This window comes from Emydura macquarii, unplaced genomic scaffold, assembly GCF_026122565.2.
Source record: "Emydura macquarii macquarii isolate MOO-44397 ecotype Brisbane River unplaced genomic scaffold, CSIRO-AGI_Emac_v2 contig_67, whole genome shotgun sequence".
In the NCBI taxonomy this organism is placed as follows: Eukaryota; Metazoa; Chordata; order Testudines; family Chelidae; genus Emydura; species Emydura macquarii.
Window position 1 is genome coordinate 11957283 of NW_027130204.1, and position 26303 is coordinate 11983585.

General features: G+C 41.2%; 1 protein-coding gene across 12 annotated transcripts in view; it reads left to right on the forward strand.

The window, feature by feature from the left end:
* ZMIZ1 (zinc finger MIZ-type containing 1) overlaps positions 1-26303 on the forward strand; it is a 482416-nt gene that overhangs the window by 83432 nt on the left and 372681 nt on the right. For 11 of the 12 annotated variants that reach the window (XM_067539605.1, XM_067539685.1, XM_067539667.1 and 8 more), the window contains exon 3: positions 21290-21414. The exons of the other annotated variant lie outside the window; for it this stretch is intronic. The gene's annotated coding sequence lies outside the window, so the exon portion shown is untranslated. The remainder of the gene's footprint in view (positions 1-21289; positions 21415-26303) is intronic. 12 annotated transcript variants of the gene reach the window in all.

A 26303-nucleotide genomic window follows, 5' to 3' on the forward strand; every position in this document is an offset into this window, starting at 1 on the left:
TTCAGATTTATATATATACACACACAATACATACAAAAGAGAGTTAGAAAATATTATATTTATTTGGACTGGAACATTGAAAATCCTTTATAAATTTCATTTAGTGAAAGCCTGCCACCGGGAACACAGTTTAATCAAACTTAGAACATGTCTGGAGATTTAACAGACCTATTACATAATCAAATTCATCTCTATGTATGTACAGGATATATTCATCAATTGAAGTCCCTATCTGATATTACACTTGATCTTAGCCAAAAATTACTGAATGAAATATATTGCTATTAGGTAGAACCTTCCAAAATGTTTCCATTTATGATGTTACAATAGATAGAATGGGACACACAGTGGGATATAGTTACGATTAGCCATATATAAATTCTAAGAATATATTCTTATAATGGGATCAGAAAGATAAGGTCCCCAGTGGTGGTGAATTGCAAAAAGAGAGGAAATTCTATAGAAAAAGAAAAGCACAACTTGGAATGTATTGGTGTGTATTTTAGTGCCTATTTAATTCCTGAGTGGAGATTTGTTGAGTATACCAAAAATTAAATGCTAATGTCTAAATAAGTTTAACATACAGCACCGATGTCCAGATTTTGTTAATGAAGGCAAAATTACCATTTTCATTTTGAAGGAAGTAAGTAGCCCACTTAAAATTTTTGAGTTTAACTTGCCTTCCAGATGCTATGAATAGATTGGCTGTAAAATTACATCTCCCACTGCTTTTTCTCTTTGCTCTTCCTTACCTTTTTTTCTGCCCTGCTTCCTTCCTCCCTCCCTCCTGCCCCTGTCACCACCCCTAAAAAAGAGAGAATTGCTGATTTCTTAATTTAGAAACACAGGAAACTCCAGGCAGAGTGGTGGACCACGTGTCTGAAAGACTTGTTTTTGAATTATTTGTGGTTTATTTGTAGGTTTTACTTCACTAGCTTTTGATGCAAGTTCAGTGACATCTTGAGACTGATATTTACTTTCAGATGTTTTTGACGTTCATGTAAATTTCACCATAAGTTCTTATATCTATATCCAACTGACTTGTACTTGTGATATAGTTTTGTGCGTGTGTGTGTGTGAATCAGGCTTTAAGAGCCTGATTAAAATATACTTGATACAAATGTTTTTTCTGTAGAATTGTCTCAACAGCCATTACAGAAAAATGTTCATTTGTGAGTCGATGGAACCAAAATAGAGTGTACAATTGTTGATCATTTTCAGTAATATCCAGAGATGTTTTCACTTAAATTCCATCATAGTTCCTTTGGGCTGTAAGGGAAAAAAAAGCCCCCAAAACATTTACTGAATCATTACCTTTTTGCCAGATGAAAAGAGACAGGAATAATATTTTATTTTGAAATGTTTCCACCTGATTGCTTTACCATTTTTGTTAAATTAGTTGATTGAAGTGATACTTGGGAAATGAGGAGTAATACACTGTTTTTAATTTAGGAAGAATTTGGCCTTACTCTTCCTTCTTTCCTTGCTTTGTTTGGAAATAAATCCAAAACAAATGCTTCAGTTTAAAGTAAGTGTGTGTGTGTGTGTGTGTGTGTGTGTGTGTGTGTGTGTGTGTGTGTGTGTGTGTGTGTGTGTGTGTGTGTGTGTGTGTGTGTGTGTGTGTGTGTGTGTGTGTGTGTGTGTGTGTGTGTGTGTGTGTGTGTGTGTGTGAGCTTACTAACTTTTGATATAATAGCTTAATATCATTCATTTCAGTTCGATAGTCTTACCTGGCTTCAGTTTCAATTCTTAATCCCAGTTCCGTCATCTGTGGATTCTCAGTCTGGATGCCACAGCCCTTCCAAAGGTCCAGGTGGCTCAAGACCACCCTCCATTTATGGCCAGATTGGAAGTGGGGAGACCTGGTATAGAAAAGCTTGCAACCACTGCAATAGTCTACTTTTCCTGAACCGATCAATTTGATGAGATTATATTGGGGGACGTATTTTGTACATGCATTTTAATTTGCCAACTGGTTTAAACAAGACCATTTCAAACCCTTTAAAAAGATGTCAGCTGTTTTAGTTTAGCATCTTTATTTCTATACTATGCCTCTGACCCTTCCACGGCTGCCAACATTACCCACCCTAGACCTACGGCTTTTTTGCTCATAGTGCTTTTGATTGTCCATCTCAAAGACTCTAAAAGCTATACATCACTTGATTACCAGGGCAAGATACCCAGCTGGTGTAAATTGGCGTGGTTCTATTGATGTCAATTTAGTTTACATCAGCTGAGAATCTGGCCCATAGATTGACCACTTCAACTCTTCTCTCCTTAAATTCCACTTTACTTCAGCATGTAGTGGTTTCTTTCAGGGTGACCCAGTTTTAAGGCAACCAGGCAGTGTTCTCTAATGCAACACTGGTTTCAGTGCAGAGGCAGCTCTAAATCTAGGGTGCCAGATTTCCGGCTGTCACAAGAGGTTTGGGCACCAAACTCAAGGAATGATTTTGTGGCAAAATGCTGTATCTCACAAGCCTTTCAGTGTCCGGCTGATGTCCTCCACTTTTCCCACTGCCGGATGTATGAATTTTCACCTTCGGTCTCTTCCTTCCTCCTTTTCCCCAGTTTTTTTTTTTTTTTATGTAGCGGTCAGTTTGGTACATCTGACCCTAGGTTTAAAATCTTAGTGCTCCAGAAAGAACAGTTCCTGGAGCCTCAAGGTAGGGATGTAGGTTGGATGGAAACTGTGGTATGGCCAACGTGGAGGACTGGATGGAGGGAAGGAAGAAACTAACAGGTGACTTAATTTGATCCAATCTTTAAGTGGTAAAATGGATTCAAGAGTTCTAAATAAGATAGCTGTAGTAAATATCTTCTACAAACATGTTATCAAGTAAGCTAAGGGTGTGAGTAATAATGATTGGTAGCCTTTAAGTTGGAAAGAATCTAGTTGTGTGGCTATCGTTATTCTTTCTAGTAACTTTGTAATTGATGGATGTAACGTGAGTCAGGATGAAACACCATAAATTGGTTGTATAAAAAGAGACAAAGCTTCTAAAGCATATTATGGCATTAGTTTGAGTGTTCGGTTTCACCCGCATATTGTGAATCTGAAAGCCAGGTAAATGCCACGGTTGTGCTTTTTTTCTGTAGAGAAGGAAAACAGTAATGCAGTATTTGATGCATGCAAGCTATGCAGATGTTCAAAAGGCCCAAATAAAACAAATAGATGGACTGCAACTGCTGGAGCCATTATTTAGCAAAGCAAGTTTTGCTGCTTTGATGAGACTGCTCCATCATGCCCCTGGCTTCAACTTATTTGAGGGAAATAACACGGTGAATTAATTTGCCCTATTGTGATTGTAAATATGAAATCCAAATTGCTGTGACTTCTGAAAATTATTTTTCTTCTTAAAGAAACAATACACAGAATGGAATAAGAAGTGATGGTGTTCTTTCTTACTAAAGAAGGGGGAGATTCTTTTAAAAGCACAAATGGAAATTGTGTACTTAACTCTCATTCTCCTTCAGTGAGTTAGATGCCTAACTTCCATGGATGCATATGAAAAATCTCCCTTAAATGGAATAACATAATATTTTGGGGGCACGCAAACTTCCGGAGAGCATAGAAAGAGTCTGAACATGCTTCAGTAGTTAGAATGGCTACAGAACAACTTTCATCAGTAGTATGAGAGAGGGAGGTTAGTGAAGATGTTTACTACTAATATTCTGCCAGCTCTGGATAGCATGTACCACAAGGGAGACAAGTGATGAGTAAAACTTCTGTGACTAATACACTTGGCAGAAAGGGTACACCATTGACAGTCAGCCAAATTAAATCATCAGGGAGTTGAAGTATGCTCTTATCTAACCATTTCATTGTTTTCTAGTGACCTTGCAGACCATTCTGGTGAAGTCTTCCATAGGTCCCCATCTTTGCAGTTGACTCTCTTGCTAACAATATGTTTTTTTAAGTGTGGTATATGGAAGAGCAAGCAGGACAGTGGTTCTTTGTCCGGTGACTTTGGAATTTAGTTACATGTTCCGAAATTATCATGCCATAGTGTCATTTTTCAATGTGGGGGTTATGAGGGGCTCAATTCACCCAGAGGAGAACTCCTGTTCAGGGCTTTTCATTTAGAATAATCTCCTTTCACAAAAGGTAAACCAGAATTAGACCAGATTTGGGTGAAGAGCACAACTGCCAGGGTACCATCTGAGCCAGCATCCTTTGTTAAAGGAGTATGGTCTTGGACATTGCATTACATTGGCTAGGAAAACTGGGCATTTTTGGGAAGTAGGGAGCTCTCTTTAGTGATTCCTTTTTGGTCTTCATTTAATTTTCTAAGGAAAACTCTTGTAATTTCTTTCTGCTCCTAGATTTCTTGTCCAATGAGCACATGTGGTGTTTTTTTCTGGTGGTTTTTGGAGGGCGTGAAAGGAGGGGAGAAGGGAGGGGGGGGGTTTGTGTACACATGTGCCCATGAACATATTGTTTCACTAACACTTCCTGTGTCCATTGTAGAACATCCTTGTATGTCTGGTCTGATCCTTTCATTTTTTCTGCCTGGGACCAAGCCTGTCCGGAAATTGAAGACTCAGTGAGGACAAAGGAAAAGAAAAGAAATCTCTCTTTCTCTCTCCCTCTCTCTTTCTCGCACACGCGCATTACACACATTAACTCTATCTCTCCCAAAGCTTCAAACACATTTGATTATTAATTCTCAGCCCATTAAAGAGTCCGTACAGCTTGTCCTGTAATGGCAAGGACAGACTTCCATGTTCTTGAGTGAACAGTTGTTCCATTGAAAGCCTAGCTGGCTATTGGATCTCATGGGCATTATGTGGAGCAGCAGTAACGTCTTCAACCACAGAAATTAACTGCTTATTGCCAGATGGACTTTAGCAACCACAAGAGAAGTCATCTGTGGTTTTAAGGAGGATTCTCCAAGCTGAATATTTAAGGACTTTCCACCAGTCCTTGCTGGAGGCATCCCCATGTAGTGATTGAATACTGGATTAGCAAAGGCATCAGGCAGCGCAAGAGAGGCACTTACTTCTTTTCACATTGTAGAAAAGAACTCCCTGAAAAAAAAGGTAAAGGAGAGAGGTGTGTTTGGGGTGATGGAGAAAGTATAGGGTAAGGAGCATACCAGTAAAACTATTTGCTGTGGGAGCAGTCTACTGCTGCTATTGTGGTAGCACCAATCTGGTCAATGAACTTGAGTATCTCTCTAGCCTAGATACTTTCTATGGCCCCCATTACCATAGTATTTTTTGCCTCAGAATCTTTTAATACAGTAATCCTCCCAACATCCTTGTGAGGTAGGGAAGTGCTGTTGTCCCTATTTTATAGTTGAAGAACTGCAATAGAGACTGAGGATCGGATATGTCTACACTTAAATCTCTACTGCGTCTCAGCTGCAGCGCTTCAGTGTAGACAGGCCAACGGGAAGGGATCTTCCGTCAGTGCACGTAATCCACCTTTATGAGAGACGGTAGCTAGGTTAAGAGAAGCATTTTTCCATCGACCTAGCGCTGTCTACACTGGGGGTTAGGTCGGCATAGCTATGTCTCTTAGGGATGTGGATTTTTCACACCCCCAGTGGCATAGCTATGCCAAAATAAGTTCCCAGTGTGGACCAGCCCTTAGTGGCTTGCCTAAGGTCACAAAGCAAGTCTGTGGCAGAACTGGCAATGGGTCTCCCAGGTCCTGGCAACTATTGGATCATACTTTTGAAACCACAATAATTAGTAAGCAGTTTGAACTTTGCTCTTAGGATGTCCCCTTGATTACATAACCTTATCAGAGGTCCCTTACTCCAATTCTGACATCAGTTGATAGCAACGAACAGAATTCTGAAAGATTATAAAAATCAGTATCAGTAGTTCATATCCACATATCATGTAAAAAGTAAAGTCCCCAAACATCTTGAGGAAGGAAATCTTGGAGCCATAGTATTAATCTCACACAGTAATTATAATTCCAGATTGCTTTAAAGAATAATCACTAATTGAATATTAAATCACAATCAAGTTTTTCAAAAATCAGATAATTTGTGGCATCGATATTGGAAGCATTATCCAGATTGGACAAAACCATCTTCCTTTACTTGTAAAAAGTAGGAAAGTATATAAAAGTGTATGAGTAGATTTGAGAAATAGGAGGTTTTTGCATCATCATCATTATGAAGTATTGTGATTTAGGTCTTGGATTAAGCTAAAATCTGCTGGAAACAAGAGAAGTAGAAACAGGAGCAGTGAATTGTGACTAAGGCAGGAACATTTTTTACTTTCTAGAAAGTAATTTTATAAGTCTGATGATGATAATCATTTATTTTTTGTTGGGGAGATTTTCAAAGAGAGTAGTAGGGCCAGTGGGAGTTGGGCAATTGCCATTTGTGGCTCTGCAGATCTCCTCTTTATAATCTGCCCCCCAACAACCTGTACATCCAGATCACTCTCATGAGAAGATGTGAACGTTTTGTTTCTGGCACCAGTAGAAGTGGACTCTCACTCACCTAGAGATTGAATAATTGGACCTTTATTATATATCCTAAAGAATGTTGATATCTGGTGGGGAATGAAACTTTTGCAAAGAATTTAAAAATAAAAAGGCAGAATTAGCTAGTCCTTACCATATCCATACCCAGTATGTGATTGCTTTACTAGTAAAGTTACCAGATAACTTCTTTAGTCAAGATTTTAAAAACACAAAACCACAAAAACAGGCACCAAAAGTTAATCTCCTAAATACATACTTGGGCACCTACATGAAGATCCTGTTTTTCAAAAGTGCCCAGCAACTGGAAACTCCCCTTGTTGGCCTTGGGAACTGTTGTGTGCTCAACACTTCAGAAAACCAATTCACTTAGGCACCCATGTTGTAAAAATCTTGGCCCTTAATTTTTAAGGGATGCAATTTCTCTGGTCTTTGTTGTCACTGGGCATATTGGACTGTAACTTCTCTGTTTTTAGTGGCAGTGATTGCACAATACTGCCAGAATTTGAATCCCAGTCGATCACCTGGTTACAGATTTCAAACTAATGCAATTACAAGCATTTACGCTAAGTGGGATTGAAGCTGAGAAATAGCTGTGAATATAATTCTTTGTTAAGTACAGTTGCCTTTCTGGCTGCAGTGTATTCCTTTTCAGAAGCGTGCTGCGCTTGCAGAGCTGGATACTAAATACTTACTTTTTTCTGTTATACACAAAGTTCATTTTATATTGTTGATTGCTCATTTGTTGGTTCTGTCCATTGTTGTCAGAATCTCCTCTTTCAAGCTGAACCATTCATCCCTTATTGCTATATTAAGAAACATACCATGGCATGGTGACGCAAACAGGCTGCTGTCAGCAGCCTGAAGAAAGAGAAGTTGTCTTCCCAGTAAACTGGAGTGCATATGTTTAAAAAAAAAAAAAATTGTAATGGGGGAAGAAAAATGCTTCTGTCCTTAGAAATAAAGCCTTCAACTCATTCATTGCACCATGCACGAGCACTGTTGTCCATCACTTCTCTAAATATCTTCTTAAAGGATCCATGGTGGAGACTGAATGTCAGTCTACATGACTGACAACTGCTGAGTAATATGCTGCTGCTGTTGGGGAGGGGCAGGGCTGGATTGGTGCAATCTCTTGGCTCTACTTGAATACTACGTGGGATGGAAAGGGGCTCATATCGTAAGACCTCAACTATTCTGTTCTTATCATGAGATTTTCTGTGAGAATGTTCCCAAACTGGCCCTGAAATTAGGATGCTTACAGGGAGGGTGGTGAAGCAGATCAAAAACATACCAACTCATTAAGCTGCCCCTGTTCACCTGTGGTGATGAAATGTGCTTCACCATGGTGTTTCATAAAATGAAATTAATCTACATGGGGGTACTGGACATAGAGCTGATTCTGATAGGAACCTACCCGTTTGTGCCTGTAAATCAAGAAGTTTAGTTATGTGCTTCTTGTGAGCTATATGTATGACTAGCCATGGATTCAAATTTCACCTATTCTAGGTGCGCGCATTATTCTTGTGCATAATGGAATGCGAGTGCCTCTAAGATAAAATGCTCTGAATTGTGTGCAAACTATTTCTACCTAAAAGCATTGAGCCACTAAAAGCAATGGTGGTGTGGTATCAGTGTAATCTAGGTATTTTCCTTGCTCCCGGGGAAAGAGAAGAGTTTATCTTCTCACTATTGACCTTGTTAACTTTTCTAGTTCAGTTGATGCTAACATAGAACCATATAGTGGCATTTTTTATTATTATTGTTGTGTTATGGTGGCTGAGACGGGAAGTGGAAGGGTCCTCATTATGCTAGTCTTTATACAAACGCATAATAAGAGGCAATCTGTGGCCCAAAGGCTTATGATCTAAATAGATAAGACAGACAAAGGGGCTACGATAACAAATAATACAGAGTGGGAGGGGGAGGTACAGGATCAGAGTGGTGAAGTGTCTAATGGAAGAACCAAGAATAGACTCCTAGTCCAATGCTCTATTGATTGGATTGGAATATCCCATCCAGACCACTGCAGCAGTTACCCTACAATGGATTTGCGATTGAGAAGTGCTATATTGTTTGTTTAGTAGCTGTGAATTGAAACGGAAGTAAAAACGTATGTTGTCCTATTTGAATTTCTGTTCTCCTTACCTTGAATGGCAAGACCACACTCATTTGAGGGCGTTAAACCCTGCAAAAGAGCAGGTTGGGATTTCATGGAAATGTTGCTAGATATACCCTCTACACACACACTTACAAAAGGAAGAAATAAAGCCAAAAGGCTGGGAGAGCTCACAATCTTTAATCGTTGCTGCTGCGGGTAATTTATAAATGAACTAATCTGGATTCATTCATTCACCCAGCTAGTGGCATGTTGTTCTTCTGCTGCCGTGATTGTCCTTTTTCTGCATTATGTTAGCTGGAATGGGGATTCTTCATGTTAGCAAGTCTGAAGACTATTTTTAAAAAATCCATTTAGTTAGCATAGCAAGGAGGTTTATTACTTATCTCACCTTTTGTCTGAGATCTTAAGGGTTCCCCCCCCAGCTACAACTCACTGTTAAATTGTTATTATATTTAAGTAAATCAATTTCATTGCAGAGTTTTTCCTGTCATAATGATCAGTTTGCAGCACAAATCTCATTGATTTTTCACAGCCCTGAAAAAACAGTTGATGAATAGCACTGGGATAACTCTGGAGAGATGCATTTTGTGGCTGCTTGGAGAAACCACGACTATCCCCCATTTTGCTTTCTCTCCTTAGCCCCCCCCAAACCCTTTACATTAAGCCTCTGCCATGGATGGAATAAGCTGAGCTCCTGATAGAAATAAAATGGCACCCACAAGGGAATGTGAGCTTCTATTGAGGGTGGGGGAAGGAGGAGAGAGAAATGTTCTGTGTTACTGAGAGAATATTGTCGCTGAGGTCAGCAGTGCCCTATCAACCGGGCTGTGGACTTCATCAGAACTGAAGCTTTCTATCAAAGAGAACCAAATCCTTAGCAGCCGGACTGATTGGAACGCAAGTATCCTGCACTTGCTTTGACAACCTGACCCCTCTGTTTACATTTTGTAAACTCAGAGTCAGAATAATTGGTGCGCGGGGCTGGCTCTCTTCCTCCCCCAGACATTTTTGTAACTGTTTCATGGTAAATCTAGGTTCCAGGAAAACATAAAAACAAGACAAGGAAGAGGAAAATTCTCCCGTGTGTGTGTGTGTGTGTGTGTGTGTGTGTGTGTGTGTGTGTGTGTGTGTGTGTGTGTGTGTGTGTGTGTGTGTGTGTGTGTGTGTGAGAGAGAGAGAATTTGCACTTGCACTGACTCTTACGTGATCTTCACTGGATGCTTTTTTTTTTATTTTCCCCTCTTTCTTCTAACCTTATACAAAGTGTATCGGTTTAAGCTTTGTGTATATACGGCAGTAGTTAGCCTTGATTATAAATCTGATTCTGGTAAATTTCCTATCCTCACTACCCTTTCCCCCCACCACTTTCCTTGGCTAAACAATTCAGTACATTAATACAGTAGCAGTGGCACTGCTGTGCAGATTCTGACAGCAATGCTATGCTTCAGTTGGCCTTTGGTTACTATGTCCTATCAATCATCCGTATAAGGGACCTTTTTAACTTCCAGTCTTTTAATTTTTTTTTACACACTGGGGATGAAAATCATCCTAAATGACCCATCCTTACACTGCAGTAGAGAATCCTGCTACAGGAACAGTTTCAGCGTGCATTGCCTAACCACCCTGTACCAGTACCAGGAGTTCTAAATATAGACCATGTCTCATCTCAAACAAACCATGGAGTATTGCATATTGTACAGGGAACTTCGGTGCTGCTTGAAGTACAGAGGTAAATATAGGACTTTTTAACATATGACTACCCAAGGGGGTTGCAAGTTTTGCTTAAATATTTGTGGTACCCTGTGCTGCCCAGGAAACTTAAAAATCAGTTGGAAGAGTGACTTCTGGGAGTGCCAATGCTTTTTACTTGAATAAAAAGGAACTATGGTATTTTGGATATTGAGACAAAGTGTAGAGGAAACAGGTTTCTTTTTATTAAAGATACTTCAAGACAAGACTGTCCACTTATTAAATGAAAGTGTTTCTCTGTTGTCTAGCATGATGGTGCTTGAACTTATGAAAAGCAAGCGGCAATGCACAGAAAATGTGCATTTGGCCCACTAGCAATTTTATGGCAAAACAAAATCCATACAAGTTTTACTCTGATTCCTCTTTTGATTCTTAGTGTATAAATAAAATGCCAAAAAGTGTGCTGCACAGTGAGGGAAAGCAGAAATCCTATCTGGCTTCTCTGACACAATATGAACAGTGAGAACTAATAAGAGGATCTGGTGGGAGAATTTTGCACGTGAATCCTTTTCTGAAATTCTAAAATGGCGGGGAGGAGGGGAGGGAAGTGTATGAAGTGACTTAAGGCATGTAAAAGGTCAATTTTCTGCCCCAAGTTCTTTTATAATAGCATTCAGAAAAAATGCACAAGATAATGGATCTGACGTGTCAGTGATTTCAGTTTGTGAAGGGTTTGCAAAAAGAAATTTGCTGATTTTAAAAAAGAAATTTTTAAGGACTCGTTTAGAGGAATAGGAAGGTATTTGGAACACAGAAGTTAGAGGTTGTTCCAAGCATATTGGCACGAAGAAGCTAAGAGGTCAACAGGATAAGCATAACACAAAGGGTATGTCTACACTGCAGTTAAAAGCCCGTGCCTGGCTTGTGCCAGCTGACTCTAGCTCACGGGGCATGGGTTGAGGGTTGTTCAATTGCAGTGTAGACCTTTGGGCTCAGGCAAGAGCCTGGGCTCTAGAACCCCGAGATATTCAATACCCTGAAATTAAATAGCCCCTTAGCCTGGGCCCGAAGAACCGGAGTCAGCTGGCACGGGCCAGCCAGTGTTTTTTAATTGCAGTGTTGACATGCCTAAAGAGAGCTGTTAGAAGCTGCAAAGGAATCTGCAAGATGACCAATGTATTGTCAGCTGATATCTCCTTAGATCATAGCAGTGATAGTTATAGCCATTATCTGTTTCATAATCTGACCGTGCTGCTTTTGCAGGGGAAGGCTAATGCTGGAATCGTTGGATGAGGATTAGTTCAGTCTTGTGCAGAGCGCTCTGTGTCATTAACCTTGGCTTCTTGCTGAAGCCAATGGGCAGAATGAACGGCAACCCCAGACGGGGGCCTTTTCGATTCATCTGCTGTAAATCGTACTTTTCACAAATTTGATTTGGCAACAATGATTATCTCCTATCACTGGGAGTGATCATATACAGCTAGATCTGTAATTATGCTGCTCAGGCCTGCCCTGGTGTCTGAACCATATTAACCAGGCAATAAAGGGCTGCGCGCCAGTATAGCGTGTGTGTGTGCACGTGTGGCCGGGGTATTGTGACCAAGCTAGCAAGTGTGAAAAATCGAGTCAGGGAGTGGGGGGGAAATAGGCACCTATATAAGAATAAGCCCCAAATATCAGGACTGTTCCTATAAAATCAGGACATCTGGTCACCCTAGGCAGGGGAGGAGGCACTGGGAGTGAGGGGATATTTTGGAAGTGAATTCAATTTAAAAACCGAATGATTAAAACATGAAATGTGCTTTGAAAAGGGGAATGTAAAAAGAGGTTATGGATGCCTGTGCCTTTCACAGACTGCCTCCAAATGTTGCCAAGAGCGTTGTTGGTTCTCAGTCTATCTAAATAAGGAGTTGGATATATTAACCCTTGCAACCCTGGCATCTTTCTGATTTCTCCTCTGTGCTTCCTCCCACTGAATGTGTAGGAGCTGGTGTATGCATGCTCTCCACCCGCCAGTCACATGTTCTTTTCTTTCACAAACCATAGCATAAATTACAAATTATTATGGAAACAGAGTTTGTGCTACACCTGCAAATGTTGCTAAAGCTGGGTCAAATGCCCCCGCCAGTCCCCCCCCGACTGTTCCACAGTAACTAACAGACTTCAAAGGGGAAAATGCGGAGGGAAACAAAGTGACTTGAACATAGGTGACTCTGTGTGGGATACTATAAAGTTTTGGGGGTTTCTTTTACCATTTTTGGAAAGATGAGCATAACCCGGGAATGGCTTTGTCACTTGTAAATCACGTGAAAAGAGGAGAAAGTGTGACTATTTACAGAGTACAGTGCTGAGGGTGAAATCTTGGCCCAGTTGAAGTCAGTATAGTTTTGCCATTGACTTCAACAGAGCCAGAATTTCAAATTTAGATTATACAATCTCAAAAGAAAAACCCAGTCATTGCCCTGAGGAGTTTACAGTTTATCTCAGGTAGCTAAAATAGAAACTATAAAAGATGAGGTGGAAAGTGGGAGCAGACTGGATTTGAGAGATGAACAGTGAAGTGAAAGGGTTTTAAGAAGGTTTCTTGATTTAAAAAAAAGGAGGATATTCCAGATGTTTGTGCTTCTCTCTCTTTCTCCCTTCCTTTCTCTGTAGTCTGCAAAAGCTAGTGAGAGAAGGACCCCACTCAACGTTGAATGTATTTTATTGTCTCATTGACAAGCTTCTGGTTTTGCTTGGTTGTTTAAAAAATGTTATAGTTTGAATTTAGTAATAAAAATATAAAAGGGGGTTTATGAATATCTTATGGTATAAAATGTTACTGAAAAAATTCCTGAGGCAAAAATTGTTCCATTCGCCATGCGTAATAACTTCTAACAATACTATTATTCAGTTTCAAATTATATAATATTAAATATGATCTCTGTCCATTAAGGATTATTGTAATAAAATGTTCATGAAATTATTACTTCTGATCAATTACATGTAAGTTCAAATATCTCAATTTATAATTGTTACAGAATCATAGAAATGTAAGGTTGAAAGGGACATCAAAAGATCAGCTAATCCCCCTCCCTGCACAGATTATATGCAGTTATTATAACAAAGCCAGTAATAAATGTGTGTATCTTCTATAACTGTCAGTTATTTGTAATGTATTCATTTACATAATTTTATCATTTACACTCTCAGAAAAGGAGTAGTGACAGAAACCAAAAATCCTTGTTACTTATGTCCAAAATTTCCTTTCTGCTGCTCTTGTCATTGAGTAAAGTCACAATTACGCTATATAATCTTTAAATGCAAGTGGCCATGAATGGGTGCCAGATGAATAAAATATACTTAACCTTATGGCTTATCACATTATTTTCAATTAGAAATAGTAAATATTTCAGCTAAATCAAGAAAGCAATCTGCCGTATTTCCAAAGGAGAGCAATTTTTCATTTGTTGTTAATTTGTATTCCAATATCATCCTAGGCCTCAACTGTAGGGCAGCCTAGGTTTGAACTGGAACTGCTAAGCCAAGTTACAAATATACACAAAGAAAGAAAGAGACCCTGCTCCAAAAGCCCAGTGTTTGTGTCACGATCTCTCACTGATACACAGTAGAGAGGAGATTACTACTGCTTGGCCGCTTAGGGTAGACTGGAATAAAAGACCCATGGCATGTCCACAGATGGCCAGGGTCAGCTAACTCAGGCTCAGACTGCCAGGCTAAAAATTGCTGTGTAGACTTTCAGGCTCAATCTGCAGCCTGGGCTGCGCTCTCGTAGGGTCTTGGAGCTTGGGCTTCAGGTCGAGCCTGAATGTCTACCCAGCATTTTACAGCCCCAGCTTGAATCAAATGATCTGGGCCAGCCACGGTTATTCAGTTGCTGTGTAGACACATCTTTCGGGCTTGATCCAACTGCCGTTGAAGTCAGCGTGAGTTGTCTTTTGCTCAGCATGTGGAGGTTCATGCTCCTGGAGTCTATCCCTGGTGATGGTCCAGTAACAGTCCAAAACTGGAAATGATGCAACAAATGAGTATGACTACGATTAGGTAGGCTATAAAGGGGGGGAGGGGGAGGGGGGGGCTATGGCGGGAGAGAGAACTTCAGTTTTCCTGCTTTGTTTCCGTTTGCTAGGGCTGTGGGTACTGGTCTCTGCAGAATGACAGCTATAAAATTAGATAATCTGTTAATCACTGGTAAATTAACCTCATGTCTGAACAGAGAACAAATATAGTATTTATGTAAAAGTTGTTACGAGTTTTTCTCTTTTTAATTAGCAGAAATAGATGCAAAATGAATGATAATTAGGCAGCTGATGAATTCAGTAGTACAATTATGCCTAAAGCTATGCCCCAGTACTTAATGCTGGATGCTCTGAGCAATCAAAGAAGCCTATTTATATAATTTATTTATAAAACAAAGTTACAAATAAGAGTGACACATATACTTCAAGTGCATCTACTTCAGCTGCTGACAAGAGGTTTTTAAAATTGAATATGTTAAAGAAAGAGTTTAAGTATTTGGCGTAACTTAAAAATAAAAAAAAGGCCTGTGCTATTTGTGAAGATACCAGCGATTGAGTTTTAACTTTAGTAATAGATAACTGTCAGATTTGTAGAAAGGCTTTTATTTAAAAGGCTGGAAAAGAACAATTGAGCATTAACTAGAAATGAGCTGAGATTTTCCATGATTCAGGAAGCATGAAAATGAATGTCTTTTTTTTTTTTTTTTTCCCCCCCCTTGCCCTCTTTCTTGTTGTTTTGTTTCTCCTTTGGGGCAGTCTGTGCTGGGAGAGCAGAGGAAATCGTAGAGCCCTGGCTGTCTGCTCTATGAGGCTTTAAGAAAATACAAGCCATTAGAAACAGCTGCCTCACACGCATCCAAGTGGGAAGACTAAACTGATTAGTGTGTAAATGCTGGGCGATGGTAGGCAGCGGTGTCAAAGGGGCTATGACAGTCATCAGATTGTGGTTTATTTCAGGCTATTGTTTGAATGATGGATCTCTCCCCATAGAGGTAGCTTTACAGTTTTGAAGAGGTATAATATAAAACCAGAAGGACCATCCAGCTTTGATATAAGCAACTTCTTGCTTCACTGTTTTGTACTACCAACCTTGGTGTTTCATGAACAAGCCTGTTGTTTTTTTTTTTACCAACCAATCATTACAAATATAAAATGTACTATTCTTAACAGAATAGAAATTGGCACTTGCCCATTTAGAAGAAAGTATTAGACCATAATACTAAATCCCTTTGGGAGGAAAATGCAGGGGACACTTCCAACAGCAGCAAGCAGACATTTCCTTTCCAGCATCTGGATGATGAAATACTGATGTATTTTACTCCAAGAAAGGAGTGTAAGAGAAGAGGCAATTATATAAATAGACTGACTTATGATGTACTTCAGGGCAGCCTGTGTTTGTTGATCATGTCTACTCTTGCTCTGTCTCTGCTTGGGCCAAGGGTTGGATGTTCAATTAGGGTGGCCAGTGTGCATATAACACTGCACTCCTGAGTGGGTTGTCGGCAGCAGGAATCAAAACCAAGTCCTCTAGGATCTTAAAGGGTCAGCAGCGTCTGTTGCGTGACCTAAAAGCCTTTCACCAAAACTACAGCAGGGTTGTCAACCTGTGTACGTGGCCCAGCCACCACTAAAGGGAGACAGAGCACCGCCCTGAGTGGGCGTGGCTAACACGCAGCCTGTATAGCGTGTGGGTCAAACTGCAGTGCTGTAACGTAGTGTGGGGGGTAACATAGAGCAGTGCTTAGTGGGACTTGTGCAGTCTTCACAGGACAATTGTGTGTTAAAAGTGAGGTGGGTTTTATGCCAAAAAAAACTCCTGTCAACAAAAAACACTATCGCCCTCTCAGATGCCTGGCAACTTGCTGTTTTGGCCTTAAATTGGGCTGTGTTTATGTAGCTGGTCACTGGTGTTTTAGGTGAGAATTTGTTTATCTAGGGGTGCTGATGATGAAAGAGCCCCCTCCCCCCCCTCCACACTTTTTAACCATACAGGCTTTCTATCACTGATTGGACTAATCCAAGGGACATATACCAAGATGTGTGTGGTATGTGCCTCCCGGAAGCAAGATATTGGGTCAACTGGGATTTTGGGATTTCGTCTGCCTGATCATTAAAAGCTGTTATTTTCATTGTAGAATCCCTGTGCTTTTCAGACAATGACATTTTTGCATTATCCCTTTCCAAAGAGGATCAGTGGCAGTGGCTGAGGCAGTGTCATAACTTTCGTCTTTGGCACATAGATATCATTTCCGGGCAGTGCTTGTCGAATGGTGGAGCCTGATGCTCAAAGAGGCACCCAGGGTTGCACTGCTCTGTGGTAAAGCCTCCCCAGTTTATCCTGAGTCAGACTTTTCCCAACAGTCTGGAGTTGTTTTCAGATGCTACCCAGCTGATGGGTGTTGGAATAATCCCATCTTCAAAGCTCTGGGAGGATAAGCTTTAAATGGAGGTCTAGTATACACTTAAAATTAAGGTTGTTTTAGCTACTTCAGGCAGGTGTGACAAATCCACAGCCCTGAGCATAGTAGCTATGCCAACCTAACCCCCAATGTAGACACGGATAGGTTGCTGGAAGAATCCTTCTATTGACCTAGCTGCTGTCGTTTGGGGTGGTGGTGCTCCTGTACTGATGGAAAAACTCCTTCTATCTACGTCGTTATGCTGGTATAGCCTCCTTAATGTAGCCATACCTAGGGTGCAGTTGCAGAGAATTAGAATGGTTGCTTGTTATTAACATTTTGTTTACATGACAGAAAATGTAGTGCATATGCAAGATGGAAATACGAAGAGGATATACCATTATATTACATATTTGATCTAGAAAGTTGTTCATGCTTTGGGAAGATTTGTAGCAGTGAGAAAATTAGAAGCTTTTATAAAATTTGTAACCCCCATTTCTAGGGAACTTACTCTGATCTTTGCATTGGAGTCAGAAATGCTGGAGCTGAGGGACTATTGAATGACTGACTGACTGAGGCACTGGGGTGGTTTGGTGATTAGGGCATGGGATTGGGAGGGACATAGGACACGCAGGTTTGATTCCTGGCTTTGTCGTTGACCTTGTGACCATTTCACCTTTCTGTGCCTCTGTTTCCCCTTCCACCATTTCTGTTGTCCATTCAGTTTGTGAGCTGTTAACTGGCTGCCCAGTGTTACAGGTAAATATGGCACCTAGCACATTCAGGGACTCTAGGCATTACTACCATACAAATATTAATTGATGTTCCCATCATTTATACTCTATGTATCTCTTGCTTTGTCCTTTCCTTCCTCCAACATCTCTTGAGGCTCAGAACCCTTCACTAGCCATCCTGGTGGATCAATTTAAAATGCTCCATATTCTAATCATGAACTATTTTTTTTAAAGAGGTCCTGGAATGACCCCTCCACTGCTCAGTGGAAAAGTCCGTTTGAAAGACACAGAATTTGATTTAAAAGCTGTTGGCAACCAGCCTAAATAGGTGTATTCATCTCTGGTGTCTAAGTCGAACACTATGAGTTGTCTGAAATAAGACAAGTAAGAAACAAAGGTGATGTCATTGGCTACTAGTTAGCGAGGATAAGAGGATATTGATTTCTGGCAAAGACATTACAATGTAAGGCAAACGTTTTCATAAAGGCTGGGGAGAGAGCTAAATAATATTCAGCAGTGGAAATAAAATTGATTTAACATATTTTCTTACAACAACGCTCCCTCCCTCCGTTCTTCCCTGCTGCTAAGTCTCCATCTAGGCAACCTGCGAAAGAGCTGCAAATGCTAGCTGTTCTAATTGCTTGGAATTTTGGCAGACTGGAAGGGATGACACTCATGTTTGCCTGCCTGGACATTTATAACTTGCAGCTGTGCTGTCCAGGACTCAGCTCAATGTGGTAAACCAATCTAGCCCTTGGAAAGCAAAATTTCTTCATTCCCCCCTCACCACCACCTCTCACCGCACATGTGTGCACATCATTTCCTCCACCCTGCTTGGGAGAGCAGGAAGAGATGTTTTGCTTTGCTCTGGCCAGGATTTTCTTTGACTGTTGTGCATGTTTGGTGCGGGGGCAGGGAAGAAAACGTAGTTGTACATTCTCCTGTATTAAAATTAAACCATTGCTAGCATTTTCACTAATTATAATGGAAATATTCAGCATTTATATAACGTTTGATATTTTAAAAGTACTTTGCAGATGTTTGTTAATTATTCCTTCCAGCGTCCCAATGTGATAAGGATTATCACCCCCATTTCATAGAGGGGAAGACTGAGGCAGAAAGGTTGATTGACTTGGTCATGTCTCCAGAAGAAGTAGGACTTTGGGATAGGGAGGTTCTAGCTTCCACCCCATGCTCATTCCAATATGCCTCAATGCCTTGTTTTTTTTAATTCTAATATAAACAGTGGTAATATAGCCAATTAAAATGAAGAGCTCTGCTGGTGTAACATCCTGGTTTGACTCATCTGTTGTAAATTAAAGATGAGGGTGTTTTCTCTCACCTCAAGTGGAGATTAAGATCAGTGGTTGGTTCTTGTGCATCTCCTGATTTTTATGGATGTTTGCACTTTGCAGGGTTTTTAAAGTAGATCTGTGCTTGATCCAGTAGGGGGCAAGGAGGGGACACTCTTGTTCTGTCACCCAGAATTCAGGAGTGGCAGAATTTGGGTTTTGCCTTGGTGAGAGAGGGCGAAGACACAGAACTCAAATTCTGAAGTACCTCCAGATACAAATATCTAAAGTTTGGGGAACAGTGGAGTTTGGGCTTTGGGTTTAGGTCCGTTTCTCCTTTAAAGTACTCCCAAACCATTGATTCTCCTAGAGAAGCATCTGGTTTCCCCCACTACTGCTTGGCTTTTTCATCGCCCAGCTAAAATATTGGTAAACATTCTAAGAAGTAGGAAAGGAAAATTGTCATCCTTCTCTTCTATGGATCAGTTCATAAGAGAACAACCCCCTTCTGATCTCTCTCTCCATCTAATTAGACTCTCAGACTTTAAGGCCAGAAGAGACTATTTTGATCATCTAGTCTGAGCTCCTGCACAATGCAGGCCACAGAACCTCACCTGCCCACTCCTGTAATAGACCCCTAATCTATGACTGAGTTAATGAAGTCTTCAAATCATGGTTTAAAGACTTCAGGGTACAGAGAATCCACCAGCTAGTGACCTGTGATCCATGCTGCAGAGGAAGGTGAAAAACTCCCAAGGCCTCTGCCAATCTGCCCTGGGGGAAAATTCCTTCCTGACCCCAAATATGGCGATCAGCTAAACCCTGAGCATGTGGGCAAGACTCACCAGCCAGACACCCAGAAAGAATTCTCTGTAGTAACTCAGAACCCACTCCATCTTAGATCCAATCACAGGCCTTTGGGCATATTTACCGCTAGTAGCCAAAGATCAGTAAATTGCCAGATTAGGCTGTCCCATCATACCATCCCCTCCATAAATTTATCAAGCTCAGTTTTGAAGCCAGCTCAGTTTCCTGCCCACACTGCTCCATTGGAAGGCTTCACTCCTCTGATGGTTAGAATCCTTCGTCTATTTTCAAGTTTAAACTTCCTGATGGCCAGTTCATCTCCATTTGTTTTCGTGTTCACATTGGTGCTGAAGTTAAAAATTCCTCAATAATCATCAACCCCCTGCTTCTCCTGTGGTGTTCTCAATCAGTTGTGGTACATGAGAGAGTGGCCTTCAGACCATAGATGAAGTACCCAAGCTTCAATTAATTAAACTCTCCCCTTCTCTATCTCTGTTCAATTGGAAGACGTTAGACATTACTTCTTCTGTCTTGATTGATATGACATTGCGAACATGCAGCACTGTCAGTCAGGGCTTTGTGGCCTACTTGTAGTTTTAGGGCAAACTATACTGTTTCTTTGTCACCACATTAGCTAGGTGCAACATCATTTTGTCATCTTTAGTCCAATTCTCTGATTCTTTCTCTTCCCTATAACTAGTAATTATTAAGCTCCATGTTGAATGGATCTAATTTAGTTTGTCTTGGTGCATAAAAAGGGTTTTCAACATAACATGACGTATAAGTGACCTGGGTATGCATGAATTGGCTAAAACCTTGCATGACCTTTAGTGCTCCCCACTAAAATCTGTGCAATTGCTGTTTGCAGGTAATTAACATTACAGTGGTATTCCTTATACTAAATACTGAAAATACTCTGGTAGCATCAATCTTGTGAAAAGTAAAAACTGTGCAAATTTTAATGGTGACCTCTGAATATGAAATCAACATTGTGGACTGTGAAGATGTTTTGAATTAACTAACATGCACTAACTCATACTCATGATTTCTAAGGGTTGCTGAGTTGAAGCTATTTCCTGTAAGCTAGTTTGTTTGGTTGGTTTTTTTGGGGGGTGGGGGGAGTTCATTTAAAAGCCGCCTTTGCCACCTCACTCAGTTATTTTTATTTTCCAAGTGTTGTGTAAAGTGGAAACACAGATGTGCATGCACACAGACACGTGGTGTGTGTGTGTGTGTGTGTGTGTGTGTGTGTGTGTGTGCGCGTGCGTGCGTGCGCAGACACACACTGTTAGTAAGGAATCCAGTAACTCATCCATAGCTAGTAAAGAACTTAAAGGCAGGTCAAAGGGCAGTGGCTGCTGCTCCAGCCACTGTTGTGTGAGATAATTCTAAAGCTGGGTTGGTGGGGCGGAGGAGAGAGAGGGATAGAGAGACAGACAGCAAGGGCTTTGTATATTCAGCTAAAAATACCGGCCTTTCCCTGTCATAGTGACTATCATCTTCACAGGCGAGAGATTACTTTCTGTTTTTCTTAAACAAAACCTGGCAAGCTGGATAAATCAAAGTTTCTCTCAGTTCATGCAAAAGTGCTTGCTGCACAATGAGTTGTTCAATGAAAAACATAGATTATCTGCATATGAAGATGAAGTGTAATCTGTTCCCAAACAGATGTCTCCCCTCTGAGAGAACAACTCTAGCTTTCTGTCACTTTTCTCCAGCAAAGATTTATTTTTTACTTTGTGTGAAAAATCTGCTTTTCCTCTTAATTTTTTTTTACAGAGAGAGCGCGAGCAATTTGCTCTACAAGATCCATTTGTTGTCAAGTTACACGTCTTGCCAGCAGTGTCCGGCGAGTGACTCAAATCAAACAAGTAGTTTCTTCCTAAATGCTGACCAGTCTAAAGGTAAAACTTTCCCTCTCTCTTTTTGAAGAAGTTAGAAAAGTGCCTGGGTGTGTTTCCACGTAGATTTTGATTCCCCATCTAAGTAGCTCACGTGCACAGAGGAGAGTCTGGACGCCATGTTTTGTCTCTGGCTGCAGTACTGTGGCAGTAGTACTCTCACAGGCCTACTATAAAAAGGAAGAGGAGAAAAGCACTTGGGATTTTTCAGGGATACCACACTAGGTACTTGCTAATTTCTTAGAAGCAATATATAATGCAGATTCCTTTGTTTCTCCATCAAGCCTTAATTTTGTCATTATTAACTCCTGGCTGGAAGTCTCTAATCTGCTCTGTCACTGATCAGACGTACCTTTACACAGAGTCTGTCTAAGTCTTCACATTTCTGCTAAAAACCTTTTCCTTTGGATTGCAAAAGAAACTCTATATTGTTGCTAGCTGTGGCTGGGTGAGGGCTGGTCTTGCTTTTGATACCAGTACATACATGGAGTTAGTTTTAAGTTAATGCCTGTACAGTGCTTTGAAAATCTAAAGTGCTATTTTAAGTGCCAAGCAGTAGTAACGTGAACTGTGATATGAGCACCAGCAAGATAGAAAGGGGGTGGATTGGCTCAGATACTAATGAGGTGCCTGGCCCTGAAAGGCACTGAACAATGCCTGTGTGACCTGATTGCTGCTCTGGAAGTCACTGGGTGTTGGGAGCACATGGCACCTTGCAGGAGGTATTTAGCATTTGGCAGAGGTGAGCCCTAAAGGAGAGAAGCAGTGATGTTGAGCCTGAACAATAGCACAGAACAGGGAATTCGATGACTTGAATTCTATTCCAGGCTCTCCTACCAATTAACTCCATGACCTTCAGCAAGTTGCTTAACTTCTTTTTGTATCAGTTTGCCTCCTGATAAAATGGTGACAGTTCTCAGGGCAACCAGGACTATGGGTTACCTTGTAACCTCCTGCCCTCAGGGACTCTTGCCTGTGTCTGGCTGGATGTCAGATCCCTGATACCACCAGCCTTTCAGCCACTCGTGCACTCTCCTCTGGTCTATGCCAGCCCTACCTTCGCCTTGCAGGTTAACAGTAGGTGCACCCTGGTTCCCGATTCCTTTTGAATAATTCCTTTGTGATAGCCAGCCCCTGACTTTGGCTACTCACAGAGATCCTCTGCTCCCCGAGGTGCAGCATACTCCAGTTTACTGCTTTACCTCAAACCATTGCACCTGTAAACCACACAGTGCCTGTGAGCACCTATTAAAAAAAAGAAACAAAAGGAAGTTTATTTAAAAAACAATAAAGATTTAACTAGGAACAAGAGCGAGTGGTGGAAACAAATGGTTACAATACGAAACAAAACCGTAAAAGGCAAACCCAGGTTTATACTTATTAATAGTTGTCTTTCCTGTCTAATAAAGTAGGTTTCCCCCTGCAAGTTCAGTCTGTTACAGAGCTGGCTGGTTTCTCGAGAACCAGGGTCCAATTTTTCATGAGAACACCTTGCTCCTCAAGATGTCTCCTCGGTGAAAGGATTCAGTGGCCTACTCCCTCCTCTTTGTTAAAACTGAAAACAGCCTTTTGTTTCCATTCACAGAGGGTGAAACTCACTCTTGCTAAGTTCCTTTTTTACCTTCCAGTGGTTTTGATTGTTTGCTGTTGCCTCTGATGGTTTCCCATTGAAAGTCTGAGTATTGCACAAGGATAACCACCTGAGCCTTGCATTGCATCCGGGGCCAAACAGTGGGGTGACAATTCCCCCCTGCCCAAATGGGCCATCAGCATGACACATTATTCCTGGGGGACTAATTTTTACTCCAAGTCCATAAAGCACACTTTCAATATAATGACATTATACTTTCAGTGTTATCCATACATACGTCTCACAATGATTATGAATCCTGACAAGTTACGAGCTTTCTGTAGATACCTTACCTGTTACTCTTTATGGATAAATATCCTGTAATACATATCTGATGTCGTGAGTTTGTCAGGTCTGAGGTAAAAGTTGTTTGTAAAGAACAGAGGACCCTTTTCCAAGGGGTCTTGATGTCACAGAGACTCTGGTGCTCCACCATATTGGCTAATCCACGTATCTGTACTCAAAGTTACCTCCCTCTCCTCCCCCCCCAGCTCCTCCCATGGTAGACCTGTCATTATTTAAAATCTGTGCAATGACGGAGCAGGTTAGAGAGATTAAGCAATGTTAATAATAGTGATAGGAGCCCTGATGAAGAGCCAAAGGCATCTGCCAGTAACCATTAGAAAATCATCCTCTTAGAGTTAAAGATCCCTTGCATGCATCCATGTCTGGTTTTCTTGTCTGATCAGCTGTAATGGGAGTTCTGTGACAGCATCCAACTGATAAATTATGGTAATAGATCCTAATGAAAGAGCAGGGGCATTCTGTTCTGTTCGTGTCACAACTCAGGAGTAAGTTTGAGGCTCATAGTCTGTCCACACTGCAATTAAAAACCCACAGCTGGCCTGTCCCAGCTGACTTGAGTTTGTGGGGCTTGGGCTAAGAGGCTCCGGGGCTGTTGAATTGCACTGTAGGTGTTCGGGCTGGAACCCAGGCTCTAGGACCCTGGAAGGTGGGAGGGTCCCAGCGCTCGGCCACAGTCCAAAGGGCTACACTGCAATTAAACAGCCCCTGAGCCTGAGCTCCCCCTGAGCTCCCCATGAGCGGAGTCAGCTGGCACGGGTCAGCTGTGTGTGTCTAATTGCAGTGTAGACACACCCTTAGAGGCTTGGTTTTGGATCTGAACTTGCAAACCTTATTTATAAGACTGGTCTCGTTAACTCAGAGGTTCCCAATCTTTTTGGCTCGAGGGCCACAAATATCATTGTTACAACCTTGAAGGGCCATCAGTCTATCCTCTCATAAAAACGTATTGATGTACACACCATTAAGAACCACAAATCACTGCATATTTAAAGTAAACATTTTGATGCTACTGTGCTCATTTTTACATTCACTATTTTACACCTCCAAATTACAGACAGACAAAGCACTAGTGTAGATGAGTGACTGTCACTATACGCTGAAGCACATGGCCTGGCAGCTAAGTCAAGGTGGGTGCCCTGCTAAGTGCAGGCCATACCAGAAGGCAATGATTTGTACAGTCCTGCTCCTCCTCAAGCATGGTGGGTCCTGGCTGCTCAGCCAGCAGCCCCCTGAGCCTCCTAGCGAGGAGGCTGCTCCTTGCTGATCTCCCATCCCCCTGGCTGCAGCAGTGCTCCCCTCCCTCTGGCTCCAGCAGGGACCCAGTGCCTATGGACCCAGGCGCAGTGCTTTGCCGTGCTCCCTGCTACAGACGGGGAGGGAAACGCTGATCTTCTGTCCCCTTGGATGCAGCATGGAGCCTGCACTGGTCTTGTAGCCCCACAGGAACATGCTCCGTCTGGATCCTTAGACAGGATCCCTTCTGCAGCCAGTCACTTTGAAAGACCCCTCCCCGGGCCACCAGTTGGGAACCACTGCATTAACCCATGGGGTTACTAGTGTGAACAATTGCTCTAGTGCGGGTGGCAGGATCTTGCCATTCATGCTCTTTCTTTCATTTTCTTGACGAATTAGTGGTATGTTTCTTAATGCTCCAACTTCTCTTAATTGCTTTCATGTGGGGCGTTTAGGTATAATCAATGCTTTAAATGTTATGGTTGAATCTAATTCAAAGGTAGGAATTTCATAGCTGGAGGTATATTGGTTTGTCTAGTTTGCAGTTTTTTAACGTAATTTTCCCTGACAATTTGCCTAACTCTCATCAAAAGAGGAAAAATCCTGAAAGCCTACACCAGATTGTCTCTTTATTAATATGTTGATATTGTAGTAAGGCAAATATTTCATGCTCTTTCTTTAGGTTGGGTAGGTTTTAGCTGATGATTTGTGTTGATTAATTACATTCAAGAGTTTAGAAGCACATGTTTTGAGCTAGGAATCTATGGAAAAAATCCCAGCCATTCTGAAATAGGGAACAAATATGTGGTAGTAACAAGGAGGAAAAAAGAGGGCAATTAGTGCAAGCCATGAAAAGAGTTATATTAGTACTAGCATTTTATTTTCAGTATTTAGAATTGTACATTTTAAATGTATTTATTTATTTAAAGGAAATATTTTCTGCTAGTCAGAGCAGAAGGCTTGGAATCGGGATGGCAGGGTTCTGTTACTAGACCTTGCTCGGCACTGATTTGCTGCGTGGTCTTAAGCACATCATTTAACTTTTGTATCAGTTGGTCTATCTAAAGTAGAAAAGGCTGGTGTTTGGAATACTTCTGAGACACTATGCGCACCTAGAAACATTCCCCGATGTTCCACAAACAAACAGCTCTAGAAAACATTCTGCCCTCACCTGCTGAAGTCAAGTAAAACTTTCAAAACACATCCAAGTCACTTGGGAAACCTAACTGTAGGCAGGTTACTTCACCTTTCTTTGCCTCTTTCTATTCCCACCCTTGTCCTTTCTGTTTGGGTTGTAAGCTTTTTGGAGTGAGGATTGTTTCTTACTGTCTGTTTGCACAGTGCATTGCGTAGTGGACTCCCAGCCTTGGCCTGGGCCTCTAGGTTTTACGGAAACAGAAATAATGAACAATTAGAAATTATTGAGGGGGAAGGAAGTAATAAAGTTTTTAAGTGTCGGTGCTGTTTTGAAATTTTTGATTTTTTTTGGCCATTTCTTTTTTAATCAAAAAATTCTGACCAACTCTATAGCTGGTCAGGCCTTCCATTCCTCCTTCCCCTGTGGGATTTTTTTCTTAATTTTTTTTTTTTCAAAAAACCCCAAACATTTGGAAAGTTGCAATGCAGCACGCAGTAGTTTTCAGTCTCTCAGCAGGTGCCAAAGAGAGAGAGGGTGAATTGCAGATATCCTATATGAAACGCTTGCATATAGTCATTAGCTGCT